The sequence below is a fragment of the Alligator sinensis genome, unplaced genomic scaffold (genome assembly GCF_000455745.1).
Source record: "Alligator sinensis unplaced genomic scaffold, ASM45574v1 scaffold486_1, whole genome shotgun sequence".
Taxonomy (NCBI): Eukaryota; Metazoa; Chordata; order Crocodylia; family Alligatoridae; genus Alligator; species Alligator sinensis.
The window spans coordinates 1670748-1690455 of NW_005842053.1; the positions used below are offsets into that span (position 1 = coordinate 1670748).

At 45.7% G+C, this 19708-nt stretch overlaps 1 long non-coding RNA gene across 4 annotated transcripts in view; it reads left to right on the plus strand.

Annotated features, from left to right (window-relative positions):
* The window catches only part of LOC102379351, a 116253-nt gene that overhangs the window by 37140 nt on the left and 59405 nt on the right, over positions 1 to 19708 (plus strand). For all 4 annotated transcript variants that reach the window (XR_003093904.1, XR_323737.2, XR_323736.2 and 1 more), the window contains exon 3: positions 8656 to 8775. This is a non-coding gene — a long non-coding RNA (uncharacterized LOC102379351). The remainder of the gene's footprint in view (positions 1 to 8655; positions 8776 to 19708) is intronic.

A 19708-nucleotide genomic window follows, 5' to 3' on the forward strand; every position in this document is an offset into this window, starting at 1 on the left:
ATCAATCTTCAGATATGTCTTTCCTGTATTGTATTGGAGAATAGGTATTATTTTATTTGATTAACTATTGCATTTTATTATTTTGTTTGGTTTTTACTATTGAGGTAACATTTTTCTATCTTCTCATTTAATTTTATTCTTGACTTTTACCTTGAGGGGAAAATGGTAATACAAAGTAATCTCTTTGGTCCTATTCTACTACAGTGATCTTTAGGAATTAGTTTATTAGTTACTTTGGGGGAAAGAATAGCATATTTTAACCTTATAGAAAATTCTCAGCTGTTTTATCTATATAACCTGGGTTGTAAGAGCAAGTTCAAGAAGGCTGTCATCCTTTTGAGGAAAAATATCAGTCTCTGTAGTGTAGACACCATCTGGCTAATTATTGACTCCTCATTACCAAGACTTTTCATTCCATAATTTGAGGTTATGTTTCTGCCAGTTTGTATGGGGACTTGCTCATTTTGGCCCATGCAGTCTAGTTTTAGAACTCAATGGTTATGTACAGAGAGTCAAAAAGCCTGAGGCTGAATAGATTCAGTCTTTGCAGGTTAGTTTAAACTGCAGAGATTAAACTGAAAAATAACTGGATAGACATTTACCTTTGATTCAGGATATACAGCCACATGCCTGCAGTGGCTCAAGCCAGAAGCAGGGGGTTGCTACAGCATGGCTTTCTGGCATGTAGCCAGCATGGGCTGTGTGTTCCTTTCCTCTTCCTGTTCCCCCTGAGGTCTCTGCAATTTGCAGTCCACAGTCACAGAAGCGTTGCTCATCACTTCCTCTTCCTGCTTCCAGGTGCCTCTGGGATTTGTAGTCCATAGTCACAGCCAGCAGAAAGTTTGAGCAGGAGAAGGGGTGTTTAACTCCCTTCCCTGGCCCCAGACTCTGGCTGGGTTTTTCTGGGGCAGATGGGGAGTCTCAGCCCTACCCCCTCCCTGACCACAGGAGACCTTGATCTGCCCCCGCCCCCAATCCCTTCCCTCCTCCCTCCTCTTCCACCACAACAGACTTATCAGCCAGAAGCTGCTAGGCTGCGTATCGGAAATTGGATTGGTATTGTCAGAACTCATTGTTCATATGCCTATAGTACAGTGGAGGATTCCATAGTTTGATACAGAAGGCAGTCTGTCAATCATTCTGTAAGTCCCGCCAATTTGCAGCTTCTTTGCACGGTGCATTTCTTTTGCATCTAAGAAAAGCTCTGTGCAAAGAGTTCCCGCCATTTGTATTCTAATTCGAGCCCCATTATTGGCTTGCGTGAAATTATGCACACGTGGTGGCTAGCGATTGGCTTGCTAGCCGTATAAAAAGCTTGAGCAGTTTCCGCCCAAGTTGGAGAGCTCCACACACACCTCGTGGAGAACTCTGAGTACACTGTGGAGCCTAGCAAACTCCACGCGTGTTTCAGAGTGTGAACTTAGCGGCCTGATCAACCACTAAGGACTCCCCGTCACCGACCCAAGGGGGCCTAGCACACCCCCACCCGAGACGTAAGACGACTGCCAGCCTGAACACCCCAAATACCCCGACCACCCCGACACATTTGCAGACCGACCAAACCAACTTTGTAATTTCTGCCCGACCCAAGTTTTACAACTGTAATCGAAGCAAGTTTCTGACCTGCACTGTACGAGCAGTGTAAGTAAACAATATTTTGTTCAATCCAAATGCTTGAGTACCTGATTCCACTCCAAGCGTCACAAGTACCCGCCCGCCGATTAGGGCTCCTAAAGCCCCGAACCCCGCGCCGCGGCTCTCGGCGGCGACAGGTATCAGCCGATATGCCTCCTTAAAAATCAGCTCTTGGTATTAGCCCCAAAAATCTTTATTGATACACCCCTACCGCAAAGCATGCTGGGGGACCCTGATTTAACTTGAAGCAGGAAGGGGTCTGGGACAGAAGTTTCATAAACCAGTTTGACCTAAATCAGTTAAGTCTGATACTACATTCAACCAGGCTTTTCTTAAAACAATTTCAGCCATTTTGAAACTGGTTTATGTGCACTGAACTTCTATTCTGTTACAGGCTTAAACTAGTTTCTGATTACTTAAACTGGTTTATGTGTAATTTCTGTCCCTAGCCAACAAGCCTAATCTAGGATTAAATGTTTAACGGATTCTGTATCACAACTTGGTCCCCTAACCTCTTCCATCACCTGGCACAGACAGACTGTGAATTTGGCCCATAATTTTTAAAGCACTTTGAGATCCTTTTAATTAAAGAATATTAAAAAGCTTAGTTTTCCTTAAAATAAAAATAGTGAAAATGACACTGAATCCAAATACTTTACATGTTCCAAACAAAACTTGTCTATGACCTGGGTACAAAAGCTGAATGTTATTGTTGTCCATGTTTGTAAAAGACCTTGTAGAATAAATACTTCACGGAGTACTTATGCACTATAATAGATTTTCCAGAAAAATGCTAAATATTTTTCCTTCAAAGTTATTGTTTGATGTGCATACTGAATGGCTCTGTGGCCAACATAAATCTAAAATATATTGCAGGAATATAGTATAATCATACTAGATTAAAATAAAATTTTGCACTAGATTAGAGTCCTGTTAATTGCTGAAACTGTACTTTTAGGGTGTGCACCAAACCCCTGTGAAGTCAGCTGGAATCTTTCCAGTGATTTCAGTGGGCTTTGGATAACAGTCGTGGACAATGATTGCCCTATTATCCTATTCTAATTATGACTTAAACAGACTTCAGTATTGTTATTGTGAGTATTTTTCAGAAGAGATATAATGAAAAATTTAATAGATTTCACAAGCATTAGGGCTGGAAGGGACCTCATAAGATCACTGAGTCTAGCCCCCTGCCCAAGGGGCAGGAAATCAGCTAGGCTCAAAGGATCCCAGCAAATTAAGCATCCAAATGCTCAATGTATTTCTACACTCTTAGAAAGAGACAGGAAAGGTAGTAGAATTATGGATCAGCAGTTTGCAACATGGAGCCCAGTATACCAGAGCAGAGTAAAATGCTCCATCTTTATGAACCAGTGCTTACCTGAGACTATCTTTCTGGTTCTTATGAGGTAGTACAGCTCAGCAGCTTATTCATATAAACACCATGATTTATCTCATGTCAGATATCAGCATTACACATTTATACAGCACATCACCATGTACTATATGTTCTCATAAACGGAGACAAAAGAGGTCTGTCCTCTAAGCATTCTGTAGGATCTGTTACTTAGATCACCCTGCATTTTAAGTAACAAAACCCTCATTATATTTAGCTGATTAAACAAAAACACAGTATTAAAGCTCAACAGGATTACCTATTAGATCATAATTGAAATTCACATAATTTTAACTAATGCCATATCCAAGGGCACTAATTTTTATCTTAAGAAGAGTACAAATCTGCACTAATCCAGCAATAAGTACATAGTTTTTAATTATATAAATAAATAACATCCTTACCATCATATCTCTTGGGAAATATTACGTTAAGATGTGATCTTTTTTAAAAGAGCTAAAACTGAGTAGGAATACAATGTCCAAAATATACTCTTAACTTTTTAAGAATTCATATACTTTATAAATTCAAACAAGCACTGAATCTCACTAACCTCATCACCAGAAGCCAACTTCCTACAGCCCAAAACACACTGAATGGATCCAGGCCATGCCATGACAAGATGCGCAAAACCTGCCAACGCTATCTCCAGTATGGAGCTATCTTCACAATACATGGAGACACCAAGCAACAACTGCACACCAGAATGAGCACACACTGAAAATCTATCAAAGACAATAACAGAACACCACCTGTCCCCAATCTGTCAGGCTTGATCCTCAAAGGGAATTTACAAGCCACTTTTCAAAGATGAGCCTATGAACTTCATCAACCTCCTAGGTACAGAAACTCATGGACTCAATATAGACATTGGATTTATGACACACTACAACCTGCCGGACATCTGACTCCACAGGTACCTCTGCACTTTTACCTGCACTGCTACATCCCCCTCCCCCCCGGCCCCACCCCAGCCTGTCCCTCACCCCCTGATGCCTTCATTTTCACTGACTGGCTTTCTTGCCTGCATTGCCTCTGGCTTCTTTACTATTCCTCCCATCCAGGAACAGCGCACACACCAACTGCAGGTGCTTCCTCAGCCCAACAAAGGGTTTTTCAACCTGAAAGCTGGCATTCTAGGCAGCTAAGCTGAGCTCACCTGTAGTCTCACAACTCCACTGCAACTAGCAAGCCTCAGGCCTGTCAAAGACATAACGGGTCTGGGCTTTCCCCAGCCAGGACTGTGTGTGTGTGTGTGTGGGCGGTGGGGGGGGGGTGTTGGCTGGAGGTTACTGCACCTCCTACCCCCATTTCAACAGGGGGATGCTTGGTCCTGACATTTCCTGGGGCTGCCATGCTGCCAGCAGCCCCACCAGGCCTTCTGACCCTGGTAGAGTGCAGTTTTAGTGTTCAGGACCTGGGGCCTCCTCCTTCCCCATAGCCCTAGGCCATACCTCCAAGTTCATCCTGGCATGGGAACTCAGCAGGGACATGTTCTTCCCCTCCTGGCTGGAGATGCAGGGAGTGCTGCCTCCAGCTCTGAGAGCAGGGCACTAAATGGTTTTTAAAAAATGGAAAAAGGAAATAGGTGTGAATGGAGTGAGGAGGGTGACACTCACTCCATCTGCACCTGGAGCTTGGGGAACCCCAGCAGTGGGAGGTTCACCTTGAGGAACACCAGCTGCTCCACCAAACCAGGATCCAAGTAGGTGGGGGGGGGGGGTGTCACTATAGTCCCAGCAATGCTGAACACCCTCTTGGAACACTGGTTGGTGTACAGGAAAGGTGTTCCCAGGTAACTGTGGCCAGATCTGGCTGCAACTTGCCCAGTAGGCCAAGGGGCCCCACAGCAGCAGCTCCACGTCTTCAGCGAGATAGGCAGCCATCAAGGCCTCAGTACTACCTGCCTGATGGTGGGAACTAGTGCCTCTGAACCCCACCATGGAAGCCATGCCCTTGACCCACATTGGCAGTGCCTGTGGTGGAGGAGGAGACTGGCTGATGGATGGCGTGCTAGCATGGGACAGTGGATTCCCCTCTTCCACGTCCCCCTGCCTCCGCTGTTCTACCTCCCTGACTTTCTTCACCAGCACCTTTATCCACTCATCCAGGCTTTTTCTGCTGCATATACTACCCTTCACCTTCAGGTCACACACGGCAGCCAGCATGTGGACCATACTAGACCGCAAGGCCATTAAGACATTTTCTGATGCCCTCCTTCAGCCCCCTCACCAGTGCCTGCACATCTGGTGACAGTGGCTTGCCTCAGCCAGGAACATTGATCTCCTGAAAGCTCTGCATTTGACTCTGAATTCCCTCACAATAGGGATCACCTGGCTGAGGAGGGCATTGCCAGCGCTGAGGGTCTCAGTGGCCTTGAGGAAGGGATTGAGGATCACCAAGATCTGGGATATGGTATCCCACTCAGCATTGTTAAGGGGGCTACTGATCCTAATCTCCCTGAGCGAGGCCATCTCATGGATGACCTTCTGTTGTTCCACCAACCTCTCTAGCATCAGATATGTGGGGTTCCACTGAGTTTCCACATCCTGCATGATTTTGTGCTGTGGGATGTTCAGCTGTATTTGTTTGTCCTGCAGGATCTTCCACACACCCCCTCCCCCGCCCCACCTTGATGTTTTGGTGGAAATAGCCTGCCACCTTCATGCATTTTGAAATGAGCTTGCTGGTGGTGCTGGTGCCATCACTGGAAGCCCTGTCCCCCTCCAAGTCATCCCTGTCTATGAGGTGGAACTTGTGTGCCACACAGTGGAAGTCAACAAAGTTAGCATCACGGACTGCCTTGACCGTATTGGCCCCATTGTCAGTGACCATGAACCTATGGGTGATCTCGCCCTGCTCAATGAGCTACCCCTGAACCAAGCGGTTCATGGTCCCCATGATCTCTGTTGCTGTGTTGGACTCATCCATCACCTCAGCTTGAAGGAGAGCCCACTGATGACCTGACTAGTCTCACCCGTGCCCTGTGAGGGAGAGGTATGCATGATCTCCACCCCACCTGCTGCAGATGTCCAAGGTGAAGTGTGAAGCCACCTGCAGACCTGTCTTCTGCAGCTCCTCCCTCAAGTACTCCCTGGATGCCTCATACAGGGAGGGCACCACTGTCCTGCTCAGGGTGGTATGTGCAGGCACTTGGTATGATGGGGCCATGAGCCGCCTGAACCCTAGCCACAAAGGAAAAGGAATGGCCATCCACAGCAAGCATCTCCCCAATGCTCTGAATGATCTCGCTCACCCTTGCAATGTGCCCCCGCTTTCTGTCTGCCTTTCTCCCACTGTTTCAGGGTGGCCTACCTTTGTTTTGTGGGGACAGGGGCTTTGGAGCAAGAGGGGAACTTCCCTTTGGGCATGCTCCTGCTGGTGCCAGGCTGAGGAGGAGCAAGGGCAATGGAGGTAGTGCCTGAGGAGATGCATCAGCATCCCTGTGGTGCTCATGTGTTTGGTTCCCTTGCCTCAGCTGGTTTTGGCTTGGCAGTGCAGGCAGATAGCATATGTGGGATCATCTACCAGCTCAAAATGATCCCAGACTACGCTACCTGCTCGCTTCTGGGGTGCGGGTGCATGAGTGGATGCTGCAATTTCCCCCTCCTCATCAGGCAGAGGCACACCAACAGGAGGAATGGACTCAGCTGAACCACTTGCCTCTGCAATCTCTACCTCAGCCTCCCCTGAAGTGCCTTCTGGAGAAGGAGATCTGGCTCTAGGGGAAACTTGAGAGGTGTGGAACACAAACTCAGATGATTCTCCCTCCTTCCCCAGAGTTTCTCTTGCTAGGGCACTGAGATCCAGATCCAGCTCATCCTCTGGCATTAGAAGGCTCAGCATGGGAAGTGAAATGGGGGTGGAGGAGACTGTCATGCTGGTGCTGCGGCTTGTTGTCATGGGGGGGGGCTTATGGCTGGTGCAAGATACATTTATATATTTTTATACATTTATATATGTGCCTTCCTATATACATTCTATAGTATAATATCCAATATAATTATGAAATTGAAAAAAAATAATCAGTGAATATAAAAATAAAATAAAAGGGTCTAGAAAGAAAGCAAAAGGTATTGTGGAATCCCACTTGCTAGGTTAGCAAGTAGGAAACCAAATCAATGGTAGTAGTAGCCTTTGTTGTCTAATGTTCCTGAGCTTCTATAAGATAGCTCAGTAACTGACCCCTAGGCAGAAAGCAGACCAGTTCAAACAATGCTGCCTTTTATGCTGTTTTTCCGTCCCTTCCCCAGAGCACTGGGATTGGAAGGGACCCAAGGGAAGAATTATAGTCGCTGGCCAGCTACACAGTCAATGTCAGAGCAGTCCTTCTCCCTTCTTCCCCCCCTCCCCCCCTTACTTTCTATTTCCCTGCAGGCAAGCCCAACTTCAGTTTTGAAACTTGAAACATTTTGAAATTTTTTAAATGTTTTGACTGCCCTCATTTTGTTTCAAGGCTGTTTTGAAGCTCTTCATTTCATTTTGATTTAGCTGTTTTGAGCTCAAAATGAGTTGAAACAGCATTGAAATCAAATAGCTGGCGAAAAATTGCACACCCTACTGCACAGCATCAGCACTGAAAGCTCTCTGCTCTTCAGGGGCTCGGCATAAAAACATCTGTTTAGAAGGTCTCTGGGTAAGTTTTTTTTTTTCTACCAGGAAAACAAACCTGGGAGAATTTTCTCAGATCATTTGAACATGTGCATACTGTGTGAAGCAGACCCTATTCAATTTGGATTCAGATCCGGCATGAATCAGGGACAGTGATTTGATTAGTTGATTTGGATCACTGTCCCTGATTTGATTCGGCTGAATCTGAATCTGAAGATTCGATGCTGATTCAGAGAATCAGTGATTCAGACAGATATAGCTTTAAAAGTTTTTTCTACAAGGTTTTTTCTTGAGGTACCAGCGTGGCTTGTGAACGCTGCAATGCTGGAGCGCATGGAGCTTCCCACAGGAGTGTGGGGGGTCCTCCACATGCTTGGTAGTGAACCCAGAAGTGGACCCCCCTGCAACCCCACAGCTCAGCAATCAGTCACAGGGGGACCTTGGGTGCCCCCCCAGACCTAAGAGGCACCAGCCACCAAGCCATGCGGGAACGGGGGTCCCCCCAGGCGTGCTCCCTGGCAGACCCAGAAGTGGACTGGAAGTGCATCTGGTCCACTTCCGGGTCTGCTGCTGAGAGCACTGGGGACCCCCTGTGCTTCTGTGGGATGCTCCACGCACCCCAGCATCACAGCATTCACAAGCCGCATACTACCTAGAGGTATGTAGAAAAAAACATTTAAAGGTGTGTCATGTCCAAATTGCTGAACCTTTCTGAATCTCTCCGAATCAATTTGGAGGGTTCTGATTCGATTCAGAGAGATTAAAGGGTCCTCTGATTCAATTCAGATTCAGAGATTCAGCCACCAAATTGGGCCGAATCTCCGGTGAACTGAATGAGCGACCAAAGCTTCGCACAGCCCTAGCATGCAGCCACATACTGATAAGGTACTGGAGTGGGAGTGGAAAATTTGGATCTATTCATGGCTCTGACACTGACTTGCTGTGTGAACCTAGGCATGTCTCTTGTTCTTTGTGCCTTTATTTCAGCTCCCTCTTTTGTGTTTTCTGTTTAGATCCTGAACTCTTCAATGCAGACCCTGCCTCCCCACCCTCCACAATGTACAGTTCCTAGTCCAATGATCCCTGGTTTCTCTTTGAACCCTTGTGCGTTATAATACATATGCCAATAGCAGGTGAGCTGTGAGGGGTTTATTATTATGATTATGATTATTTTATGTGGGTTTTTTTCTGCTAAAACAAACGAAAACCTCCAATTTATCAGGTCTGTTTCTTGTGTACTGTGCACTAACTGTCCCCCCCTTTCCCTGTCCTCCCCCCCCATGTCACTGTTGATGATTAATAGCTCCATGAAATTAAAATGGAAAGCACAATATTAAAAAAAAAATCCTCATTCTGGGGAGGTTATTTTAATAGAAACAAGGTTTGGAAAAGAACAGAAAGGGAAAGACAAAGCAGCATGATTCTGTGTGTTTTGAAGCAGCTGTTCTGTCACATGAGCCAAAAGCAGCCAAGGCTAGTTGACTCAGAGGAATACTGTCATAATTATCCTGACTAATTATGAACCTCACCTGGTTTTAATTTAATAATATGAATTACTGGATATTTTTTCCATTATGATGTATATGCGGTAGGCACAGTGGGGATTCATCTTGGTACATCTTACTCTTTCGTCCACATTCCTCTGACCTCAGCTTTTTCCTCTTCTATCGTATTATGTTAAATTGCACTGCAATTCATGCAGACATACCTATCACAGCTTTATGAACACCAAAATAATTTAGCATGATGTTTTTAAAACAAATTATGAGAGAAGTAATAATGACTTGCTGCTCATTGTAAAGTGTTGCCAATTGAATTATTTGTCTTGCTCAGAAGGTTTACATGGGATTCTTACCAAGACCTTAAACAGCATAGCTAGCATGTACAACATAGTTCATATACTCACCCATTTTTTCTGCCCATTTCTGGGAACCTTGACTCTTTACTATTCAAGGTTTCCATACACAATGTTCCAAAGCACATGATTTACTAAAATGCTGTTTGATCTAAATAACAATAGTTGCAATATACAATGAACTTGTCTGGGGTATAACCTAAATCATTAATCTGTGCTTTCTTCTTGCAAGATCAATTATGGCATGATGTGTTTAAAGTCATATACTGGCTGCCTCTTTAGCAAACATTACTATTTTACCCAAACGAAAAACCTCTACACTTTCACAGCAATACTTGGCCAACAAATTATTTTCATAGTACTCCTATCCAAAGAAAAAAAATACATTTTAGAGGTGTGACATTGGGCAGACTTCATTCTCTATACAAGATACCCTAACCCAAATAATGACATTTATCATTATCAAACAAATTTGCAGAAGCAAAATTTTATTTCTAGCTAAAGGGGACATCCAAGTCTTGCTTTAACACAAAGGTATCAAACTCTATTGGCTCCCTAGGTTGGATCAGGACTATGGCACTCCTCAGGACATATCTAGATCCAGCAGCAGTGGCAGGACAAGCAGTTATAGTGGTGGCATGGGAGCTAATACAGTCCAGAGCTGTGTACCCTTGATACTCCTGTTGAGTTGTGGGTTTAGTTCACCGAGGCAGAAGCCACTTCTACAATAAGGTTTCTTTATAGATGCCAACAGCATTAAGCTAGCCATGACGCGCTCTCAGTTCTGTCTCTAACTCCACCTATCTCCAACTATATGATATCCAGAGGGGGAGTTGAGTGATAGCCTAACTCTTAGAGACATATAGTCCTCACATGTCTCCATTTCAAGTAAAAGCACAACCCATTTTAACCAGTAGTGACATATATGCAAGAATTCAAATTTTGAATAAGCTAACAACTGTCAGTCAGTCTTTGCAATACTCTTTGCAGTCTTGCAGGTCCACAAGGCATCATATTAGTCTCTGCATAGTTTTGCTCAGTCTGTGCTTTATTTTCCTCCATGTCCTTCTCCAGTTTGGACACTGTTTGTTCTCTCTCCTGTCCTTTCTGGATGTGCTGCAAGTGTTTCTTATTCCTTCTGTAGGCGGTTCCTTCGCTGTCTCCCCTTCATAAGATCTAGGAGCTACCTCATGAGTGACAACTATCTCCTCCATGTTTTACAATCATGTATGCATGCCCTGTTGCAGGGTAGCAGAGGTTCTAGTTCTCGTGATCTCTTGCCATAATAAAACTTATGTTTATATTTATTCTAAGCATTTATGACAATTTGTTGTTTCTTATCAGTGTTTACCAGATTAAGCAGTCTCCTTCTAAGTTTCCTGTTTAAATATTTGGTCAAATGGCAAAAGGGGTTGTTTCAAAAGACATGCTCTAAAATTTATTAATGCCAGAGAAGGATCTGTGTGAGACTCTTGTGCTTTGTTTAGCAGCCTTTTTTCTTGTTTTGACACCATTTTCTACAAGTCCATTAGACTGTGGTAATCTTGGGCTAGAAGTAATGTGTATAAACCCTTATTCCTTTGTAAAGAACCTGACACTGGTGCTGTGTGGGAGCAAGGAGGGCAGACTGGAGCAGGCACCACCCCATCTGCACATGCCTGACCCAGGTCCTCCTGAGCAGCGACTGGAAGTGTGTGTGTGTGTGTGTGTGTGTGGCGGAGGGTGGGGGAGTAGGTTGGGCTGGGCTAGGCACTGTCTGGGGCAGGGTGGGGTGGGGAGATAAGCAGCCCATGCTCACAGCACTGCTGTGTGTATGTATATGTTCGGTACCTCCCTGACCACAGGCCCCTGGAAAGTCGCATACATCGCGCACCCCTAAGACTGGCTCTGCTTTTGCCTTGTTTTGGCAGCAGCCTGATGTCTCTTAACAGATTGGCTACTGAACTTGGGTGTTCTGCCATGTTTATAACATTCAGACTGATTGTTAAATTCTTCTGATATATTTACTCTAGGGAGCATAAACAGGTAGGCAAATCTCCTGTCCAAACAACACCATATATGGTGTTTATCCCATAGATGATTGCACACTGCACTGGTAGGCCATCATGGCATAAGAGAGTATCTCATCCCACTCCATCTGACTGTCTCTGAGCAGGGAGGACAGCATGTCAACTAGAGTACGGTTGAAATTTTCCACTAATCCATCAGACCAGGGGTGATATAGTGTGGTGCAGGCTTTGTTGAATTTCAAAAGGTTACGCGCATGATGGAATAGTTGAAATTCAAAATGTCTCCCCTGGTCAATGTGTAGGAATTGAAGTACACCATAGCAGCATACCTATCTCTCAATATATGCTTTTGCCATAGTCTGAGCCTCCTTATCAGGAAGAGGGTATGCATCTTCCCAGTTGGAAAAATAGTCAGGCAGTACTAGAACATATTTGTTTCTTTGTGAATATCTATTGTTATCTTCCCAGGGGTTGTCCAACCTGCATGGAAACTATGGGAGCCCTGGGATTACTCTTTATTCCTTTTTGGGCATTACACATGACCTACACCACTCCTTAACAGATTTTTTCTAGCCTAACTAGACATACTGAGACTAAACCTTATGAGAGACTTCTCAATGCCCAAATGTCCCCTGGCATTGGAATCATTCAGAGCTTGGAGAATTTTTGGTATTTCCTTCTCTGGTTCCACTATGTGAATAAACTCAGGTCTCTCGGCAGATTCTGGAAGTTTTTGTACCAGTACTACTTGCCTAATGCTTAGTTCAGGCCACGCTATCTGGTACCTCTTCAGGCATGGATGGCATTGCTCTTCAGGGAACTTCTTACTGTTGATTTCCTTCCACCTTATTAGTTTTTCAATGTCAGCATCTTCCTGTTATGTTGTACACCAATCTGCCAACCTTCTGGCTTTTTCTGTATTTGGGGCTGGTTTACCCCGGCTGCCTCCATTTCTGATGGTGGTTGTATCCCCACTCCTTCAGCTTCAGGTTCCATTTTCATTGTGACGCCTATGGGAAAAGGCATCAGCATTCTGGTGCTGTCTCCAAGGATGATGCACTATTTGGTAGTCAAATTCAGTGAGCTGTTCTAACAGTCCACCCAGTTGACCTTTGGGTTGTTGGAAATTGTGTAGCCACTGTAGAACAGTGGTCTATTTTTAACGTGAAGCATCTTCCCAGGAGAAAGAGTAAAAATGTTTGGTAAAGGTCACCACAGCAAACAATTCCTTTCTTGTAGTTGTGTATGGACACTCAGCTTTGTTTAAGGCTTGGCTTGCATGAGCTAGTACCTTTTCCTGGCATCCTTCAACTTGTGAGCTGAGGGCTGGGTTATACTAAGATAGGAGATAACATCAGCCATCGCTTTAGCTCTATAAAGGAATCGTGACATTCTTCAGTCCAGGTGAACTTTGCCTTATCGGAGAGCTTATGTAAGGGACTTACAATGGTAGCAAAATCTGCCACACATATTCTGTAATAGGAGGTTAAACCAAAGAAGCTGGACAGTTCTGTTACATTTTGAGGTACTGGCTAGGCCTTAATAGCCTCCACCTTCTCTGGATCTGGGCCTACCTGCTCTGTAGAGATCATTTCCCAAAAATTTCGTCCTGTTGAAGGTTGTTTCCTGGCTCTCTAAGGTTTTGGTTTTTATATGAGCTCAATACTCTCACAGCAAGCAACTTCACTGATCCAGGGTCCTCTTGCAGGACAGCCACACCTGTCTCAAATGTCCCAATTATAGTGCCCTAGTATGCAACCCATGGTTCTGTTCATGTGTTAGCAACACACACTGGAATTTCACCCCTGTGGCTCTAACCCATTGCAGTTCCCACTAGGAATCCCTCATTCATTGATGATCTTAAGTTTCAATAAGCCCTCCCTTTCTTCATGGTTTCATCTCTACAATTTGCTAGTGATCATCTCACTTCTAGATGTTAGATTCTTTTCACTACCACTTCACATGCCCTCAATTGGCCATCTCCCCTTGCATGTCTGTTCTGGGACTAGGTTTCCATTCTCTTTGTGAGCTGGTCCAGTTTGTCTCAGATCTCTCTCGATGTCTCCATCACCATTTGCTAGGCTGATGACTACAGGGCTGGACTATGTGCTTCTGGCATGCATGTGCACCCTTGCCTCCATGCCTTGGATATTTAGGGCCTCCAGTTTTTTCACCACTTTCATATCAGCTTTATGGCACCATTCAAGGCTATGGGGCCTCCTCAACCATTGGCGACGTGTAGGGGGTGCACGCGGGTGCACATACACCCCCTGAGAATGGCCACCACCGACACTGCTGGTGGTGCCTGTGGGAAGTCACCATATACCGCACCCTGGCGCTTTCGCTGCCAACAATGCTGGCAGTGTCTGTAGGTGGTCGCCAATTGCCACTGGCTGCCACCAACACTGCCAGCAGCATCTGTAGGTGGTCACCGATCACTGGTTGGTGCTTACTACCCTCCTCTGCCCCTCACCACTGACACTGCTGTGGCCACCTGCAGAAGCTCACCACCGCCACCTGTGTGTGGTTGCTGTACCCCCCCAGCCTTGGGAGGCATGCAATGTTCATGTCCCCAACCTTAGCTAAGCCGGCTTCTTCCCACTGAAGCCATTGTTAATAAACTCATCATGGACCAGCAGGTCCTGTATCTCTGGACTGACTTGTGGGAGGGCCTTTACAGTTCATCATGTAGGGTGGTGGCAAACTCTTGCACGAACTCTGCTGAAGTCTTCCTCTGATTAAAGAAGCTTCATGGTCCTAGTCAAGACCTGCACCTCATTCCAAAGCATTGCTGAAGGCCACTTTCAGGTACTCGTAATTTTGTTTGGCTTCACTGCTGAGCCCACGATAGACCTCCCTGGCCTTCCTTGTGAGCAAAAAGCGCAGGAATTTTAGCTTAGTAGTCTAATACCACCCATCAATTTCAGCTGCCATTTCAAATTGTTCATGCCAGACACCCAATTCTTGTTGCTCCCTCCCCTCTATAGAGTACTGGATTGAATATAGGCCTTGAGACACTAAATGGGGATATGTGTGTGTTCCCCTCCCATTGGGAGTACCCCCTCTGTTGCACTTATTCCCTGATCAAATGCCCACACAACAAACAAAATCTATGGACTCACTTCAGCAGTTTGCCCTGTGCCTGATGGCCTATGACCACTAATCCCAGTTTGCTTCACTTGTGGGATAGCCCCCCTTCAGAATCCTACCTCTGCCATCAATTTGTGCCAAGCCTGAATCCCTGGAAACTGGCACAAGAAGCAAGGTGGAGGAGGATTATCACTTTTATATAAATCATAAGAGTTAGGGTCACAACCCAATGGGCCAAAGTGAAGAAACAAGTAAAAAGTAAAGAAATATCAAATCTGTGATAACATATACTCAAGCACTTTAATTTCTCCCCCACACCTCCAGAGATGTCCCCAAACAAGCCTCTAGTCCCTGGAGTGCTCAAACAGCAGCCTGCAGCTGCCCCTAAGTTAGTCTAGCTCCTTTGCTCCATAGCCCTGGCTGACCAAGACAGTAATATTTCCAGCTCTGCTGTGCACTCCTCTGTAGGTTCTATGTGCACACTGATCTCTCTTCTTACTCCAGCCTTCAACTACCTTTTCCTTTTTCCTGCCCCCAACCCCTGGGGGTTTCTGGAAGTTGCAGTCCAAATTAACAGTCAGCGTTGATGTACAAATTAGTGGACTACTTAATTAGCCTACAGTGATATAAGTGAAAGTGGTGGGTGGCCTGCTCTTGCCAGGCTAACCCTACTGCCTGGCTCTACCTGGCACTCTATAATAATTAATTAGCTGACAATAAACAAACAACACAATGAGAAAAGGTAATCAACAATTTATTATAATATAACACAACACAATAACAATGATTAATCAACAAACAAGATCCAATAACAACAAGAACCATATATACTCCAATACAGCCCCCAATACAACCATGCCAATAATAAGAAACAAAGCCGTGCCCCTGCTAGGAGGTTCTTGAAAGCAATATGAGCTCTCTCATCATCAAGTCAGCAGGCCCAGATGAGCTCCATCCAAGGGTACTGAAGGAATTGGCCGGTGTCATAGCAGAGCCACTGGCAGAACTGTTTGAGTGTTCGTGGCACTCGGGTCAGGTCCCAGAGGACTGGAAAAGGGCCAGTGTGGTCCCTATTTTCAAGAAGTGGAGGAAGGAAGATCAAAGTAATTATAGGCCAGTCAGTCTCGCTTCCATCCTTGGAAAATTCTTTGAAAGGATTTTGAAAGATCATATTTGAGGGAGTCCAGTGGGTAAAATAATGCATCAGGGAAACCAGCATGGATTCATAGCAGGTAGATCATGCCTAGCCAATCTGGTTTCACTTTATGACAGAATCACAAAATACTTAGACACAGGAGTAGAGGTGAATGTCATTTTCTTGGATTTTAGCAAGGCCTTCGATACGGTATCTCATCCCACTCATAAATAAATTAAGAGTATGTGACAGAGATTTACACAGTCCAGTGAGTGGTAAATTGGCTTAGCAGTCACACCCAGAGAGTGGTAGTAAACAGGTTGGTATCAACCTGGAAGGATGTGGGTAATGGGGTCCCACAGGGTTTGGTCCTTGGACCTGTACTCTTCAATATCTTCGTCAGTGACTTGGATGTGGGTGTGAAGTGTACTCTGTCCCAGTTTGAAAATGATACTAAATTGTGGGGTGAAGTGCACACTCTGGAGGGTAAGAAATAATTGCAGGCAGACCTGGACAAGTTAGAAAAGTGGGCAGTACACAATAGGATTCAGTACAACAAGGACAAGTGCAGAGGGCTGCACCTAGGATGCAAAAATATCCAGCACATGTACTGGCTGGGAAGTGACCCTTTCAGCACCACAGAAGCGGAAAGGGATCTTGGAGTCATAGTGGACTCTAAGATGAACATGAGTCATCAGTGTGATGAAATCATCAGCAAAACTAACTGCACTTTATCATGCATCAGCGGATGCACAATGAATAGAACCGAGGAAGTGATACTTCCCCTCTATGTGGCATTGGTTAGACTGCAGCTGGAGTACTGAGTCCAGTTTTGGGTGCCATACTTCAAGAAGGATGTTGATAGACTTGAAAGGGTCCAGAGGAGGGCGACTCATATGATTAGGGACTTACAGGACAAGCCCTTTGAGGACAGACTGAGGGACCTGGACCTCTTCAGCCTCCGCAAGAGAAGGCTGAGAGGTGATCTTGTGGCTGTCTACAAATTCATTAGGGGGACACAGCAAGGGATCGGAGATGCTCTATTCACCAGGGCATCTCTTGGGGTAACAAGGAACAATGGTCACAAACTGACAGAGAGCAGATTTAGGCTAGATATGAGGAAAAACTTCTTCATGGTAAGGGTGGCCAAAATTTGTAATGGGCTTCCAAGAAAGGTGGTGCTCTCTCCTACCTTGGGGGTCTTTAAAAGAAGGCTGGATAGTAGTCAAAGAAGAAGTAGAAGTGGGGACTCCACCTATGACTGGGCCACAGGTATAGATGGCTATACCCTGTACAGGAGAGATCGTGCAGATAAACAGGGTGGGGGTGTAGCTCTCTATGTCAAGGAAAGTTACACATCCCTGCAAATTGACATTGGCACCCAGGGAGGATAACTGGAATCCCTCTGGGTTAAAATACTTGGGGAACATGGCACAGGGGACAGCATGTTAGGAGTCTACTACAGACCTCCTAACCAGATACAAGAGCTGGACCAAGAATTCACCAGGGAACTGGCTGAGGCTGCACACTCTCGGTACATGGTTGTCATGGGAGACTTCAACTACCCGGACATCTCATGGGAAGAGCACTTGGCCAAATTCAGTCAGTCTCAAAGCTTCCTCATGTGCATAGATGAGCTCTACCTGACTCAATAAGTCTATGGGCTGGCAAGAGGTAAAGTGTTGCTGGACCTGGTACTGGCCAAAGGGGATGATCTAGTCAGTGACCTAAGAATCAATGGAAAGCTAGGTGATAGTGACCACAAGCTGATCACCATCACTATCCATTGCAAAGCTGGCAAGTCAGTCAGCAATGCAGAAGTCCTTGACTTTAGGAAAGCTGTCTTTGGCAAGCTCAGGAGGCTCATTTTCAAGACCCTAAGGGACCATTACTTGACAGGAAGAGGAGTCCAAGAGGAGTGGTTGCGCCTCAAGGGAGCAATCCTGACAGCACAAGCATTGTCCAATGTAACAAAAGGGCTTGGCAACCCCCTTAACTTAATAGGAAACTCATGGATCTCTTGCATCTAAAAAGAGAAGCTTATAAAGGATGGAAGACAGGAAACACCAGTAAGGAGGAGTATTCAGCACTGGTCCACACCTGTAGGGAGCAAACTAGGAAAGCCAAGGCTGTAACTGAACTCCAACTGGCTACATGAATCAAGGACAATTAAAAAGTCCTTCTTCAGATATGTGGGAAGTCAGAAAAAAAACAAGGGCAACATTGGACCCTTGCTAAACCAAATGGGACAGCTAATAACTGACACCCAGGAAAAAGCCAACCTGCTGAATGGGTACTTTACATCAGTCTTTCATCTGCCCAAAGGGACTCCCCTGCCTAGCATGATGTGGGACGGCCAGGGTGAGGGTGTATTTATACCCAGCATCAGTGTAGAACTTGTAAAGGAACACCTTGAGAGGCTGGACACCTTCAAGTCAGCTGGTCCTGACAGATTACACCCTAGAGTACTCAAGGAGCTGGCAGGTGTCATAGCCCAACCACTGGCAAAAATATTCAAAAACTCATGGTGCTCAGATGAAGTACCTGAAAACTGGAAGAAAGCCAATGTTGTACCCATCTTTAAGAAAGGGCAGAAAGTAGATCCTGGGAATTACAGGCCAATCAGCTTGACCTCAATTTCTGATTAGATTTTGGAGAAAATTATCAAGGAGACCCTTCTTGATAAGCTGGCTGAGGACAACATCCTGAGGGACAGCCAGCATGGGTTTGTCATGGGTAGGTCCTGCCTGACCAATCTCATCTCCTTCTATGACCAGGTGACATATCACTTGGACAAGGGAGAAGAGATTGACATCATAGATCTGGCATTTAAAAAAGCCTTTGATCTGGTGTCTCATGATCTACTCATGGAAAAATTGGCCAACTGTGGCCTCAGCTACATCACAATCCGATGGCTGAGAAATTGGCTCTGAGGTCGGACCCAGAGAGTAGTAGTAGATGGTAGCGAATCATTATGGCACTCTGTGACCAGTGGTGTCCCCCAAGGCTCTGTCCTTGAACTGGTTCTCTTCAACATCTTTATCAATGATGTGGACATTGGTGTCAGAAGCGCACTGGCCAAGTTCGCCAATAACAGTAAACTTTGGGGCATAGCGTCCACACCTGAGGACAGGCTAGTGATCCAGGCCAACTTGGATAAGCTTAGTAAGTGGGCGGATACAAACCTGATGACGTTCAATACAGTTAAATGCAAGGTGCCCCCCCTTGGGGGGGGGGGGGGAAACCCCCGCAGCATGCTTATAAGCTCAGCAGTGCTACACTCGCTAGCAGCACGGCTGAAAGAGACCTGTGGGTCATGATTGACCACAAGATGAACATGGGCCACCAATACAATGTCGCAGCTGGTAAGGCAAACACAATTCTGGCTTGCATCTATAGATGCTTCTCAAGTAAATCTCAGGATGTCATCCTCCTGCTGTACTTGGCCTTGGTGAGGCTGCAGCTGGGGTACTGCATCCAATTCTGGGCTCCCCACAATTCAAGAAGGATGTGGAGAAGCTTGAGAGAGTCCAGAGGAGAGCCATGTGCATGATGAGAGGTCAGGAGAATAGGCCTTATGAAGAGAGGCTGAGAGCCATGGGACACTTCAGTCTGGAAAAGCGCAGGCTCAGGGGGGACCTGGTGGCTGCCTATAAGTACATACTGCCTATAAGTACATAAGGGATGTGCATTAGGATTTGGGGGAACGTCTGTTCACCAGGGTGCCCTAAGGGATAACTAGGACTAACGGTCATAAACTTGTCCAAGACCATTTTAGGCTGGACATAAGGAAAAATTTCTTTACTGTCTGAACCCCCAAGGCCTGGAATAGACTCCCTCCAGAAGTGGTACAGGCACCTACTCTGGACTCCTTTAAGAGACATTTGGATGTTTATCTTGCTGGGATCCTTTAACCCTACCTGACTTCCTGCCCCTGGGGCAGGGGGGTGGGCTCGATCTTCAAGGGCCGTTCCAGC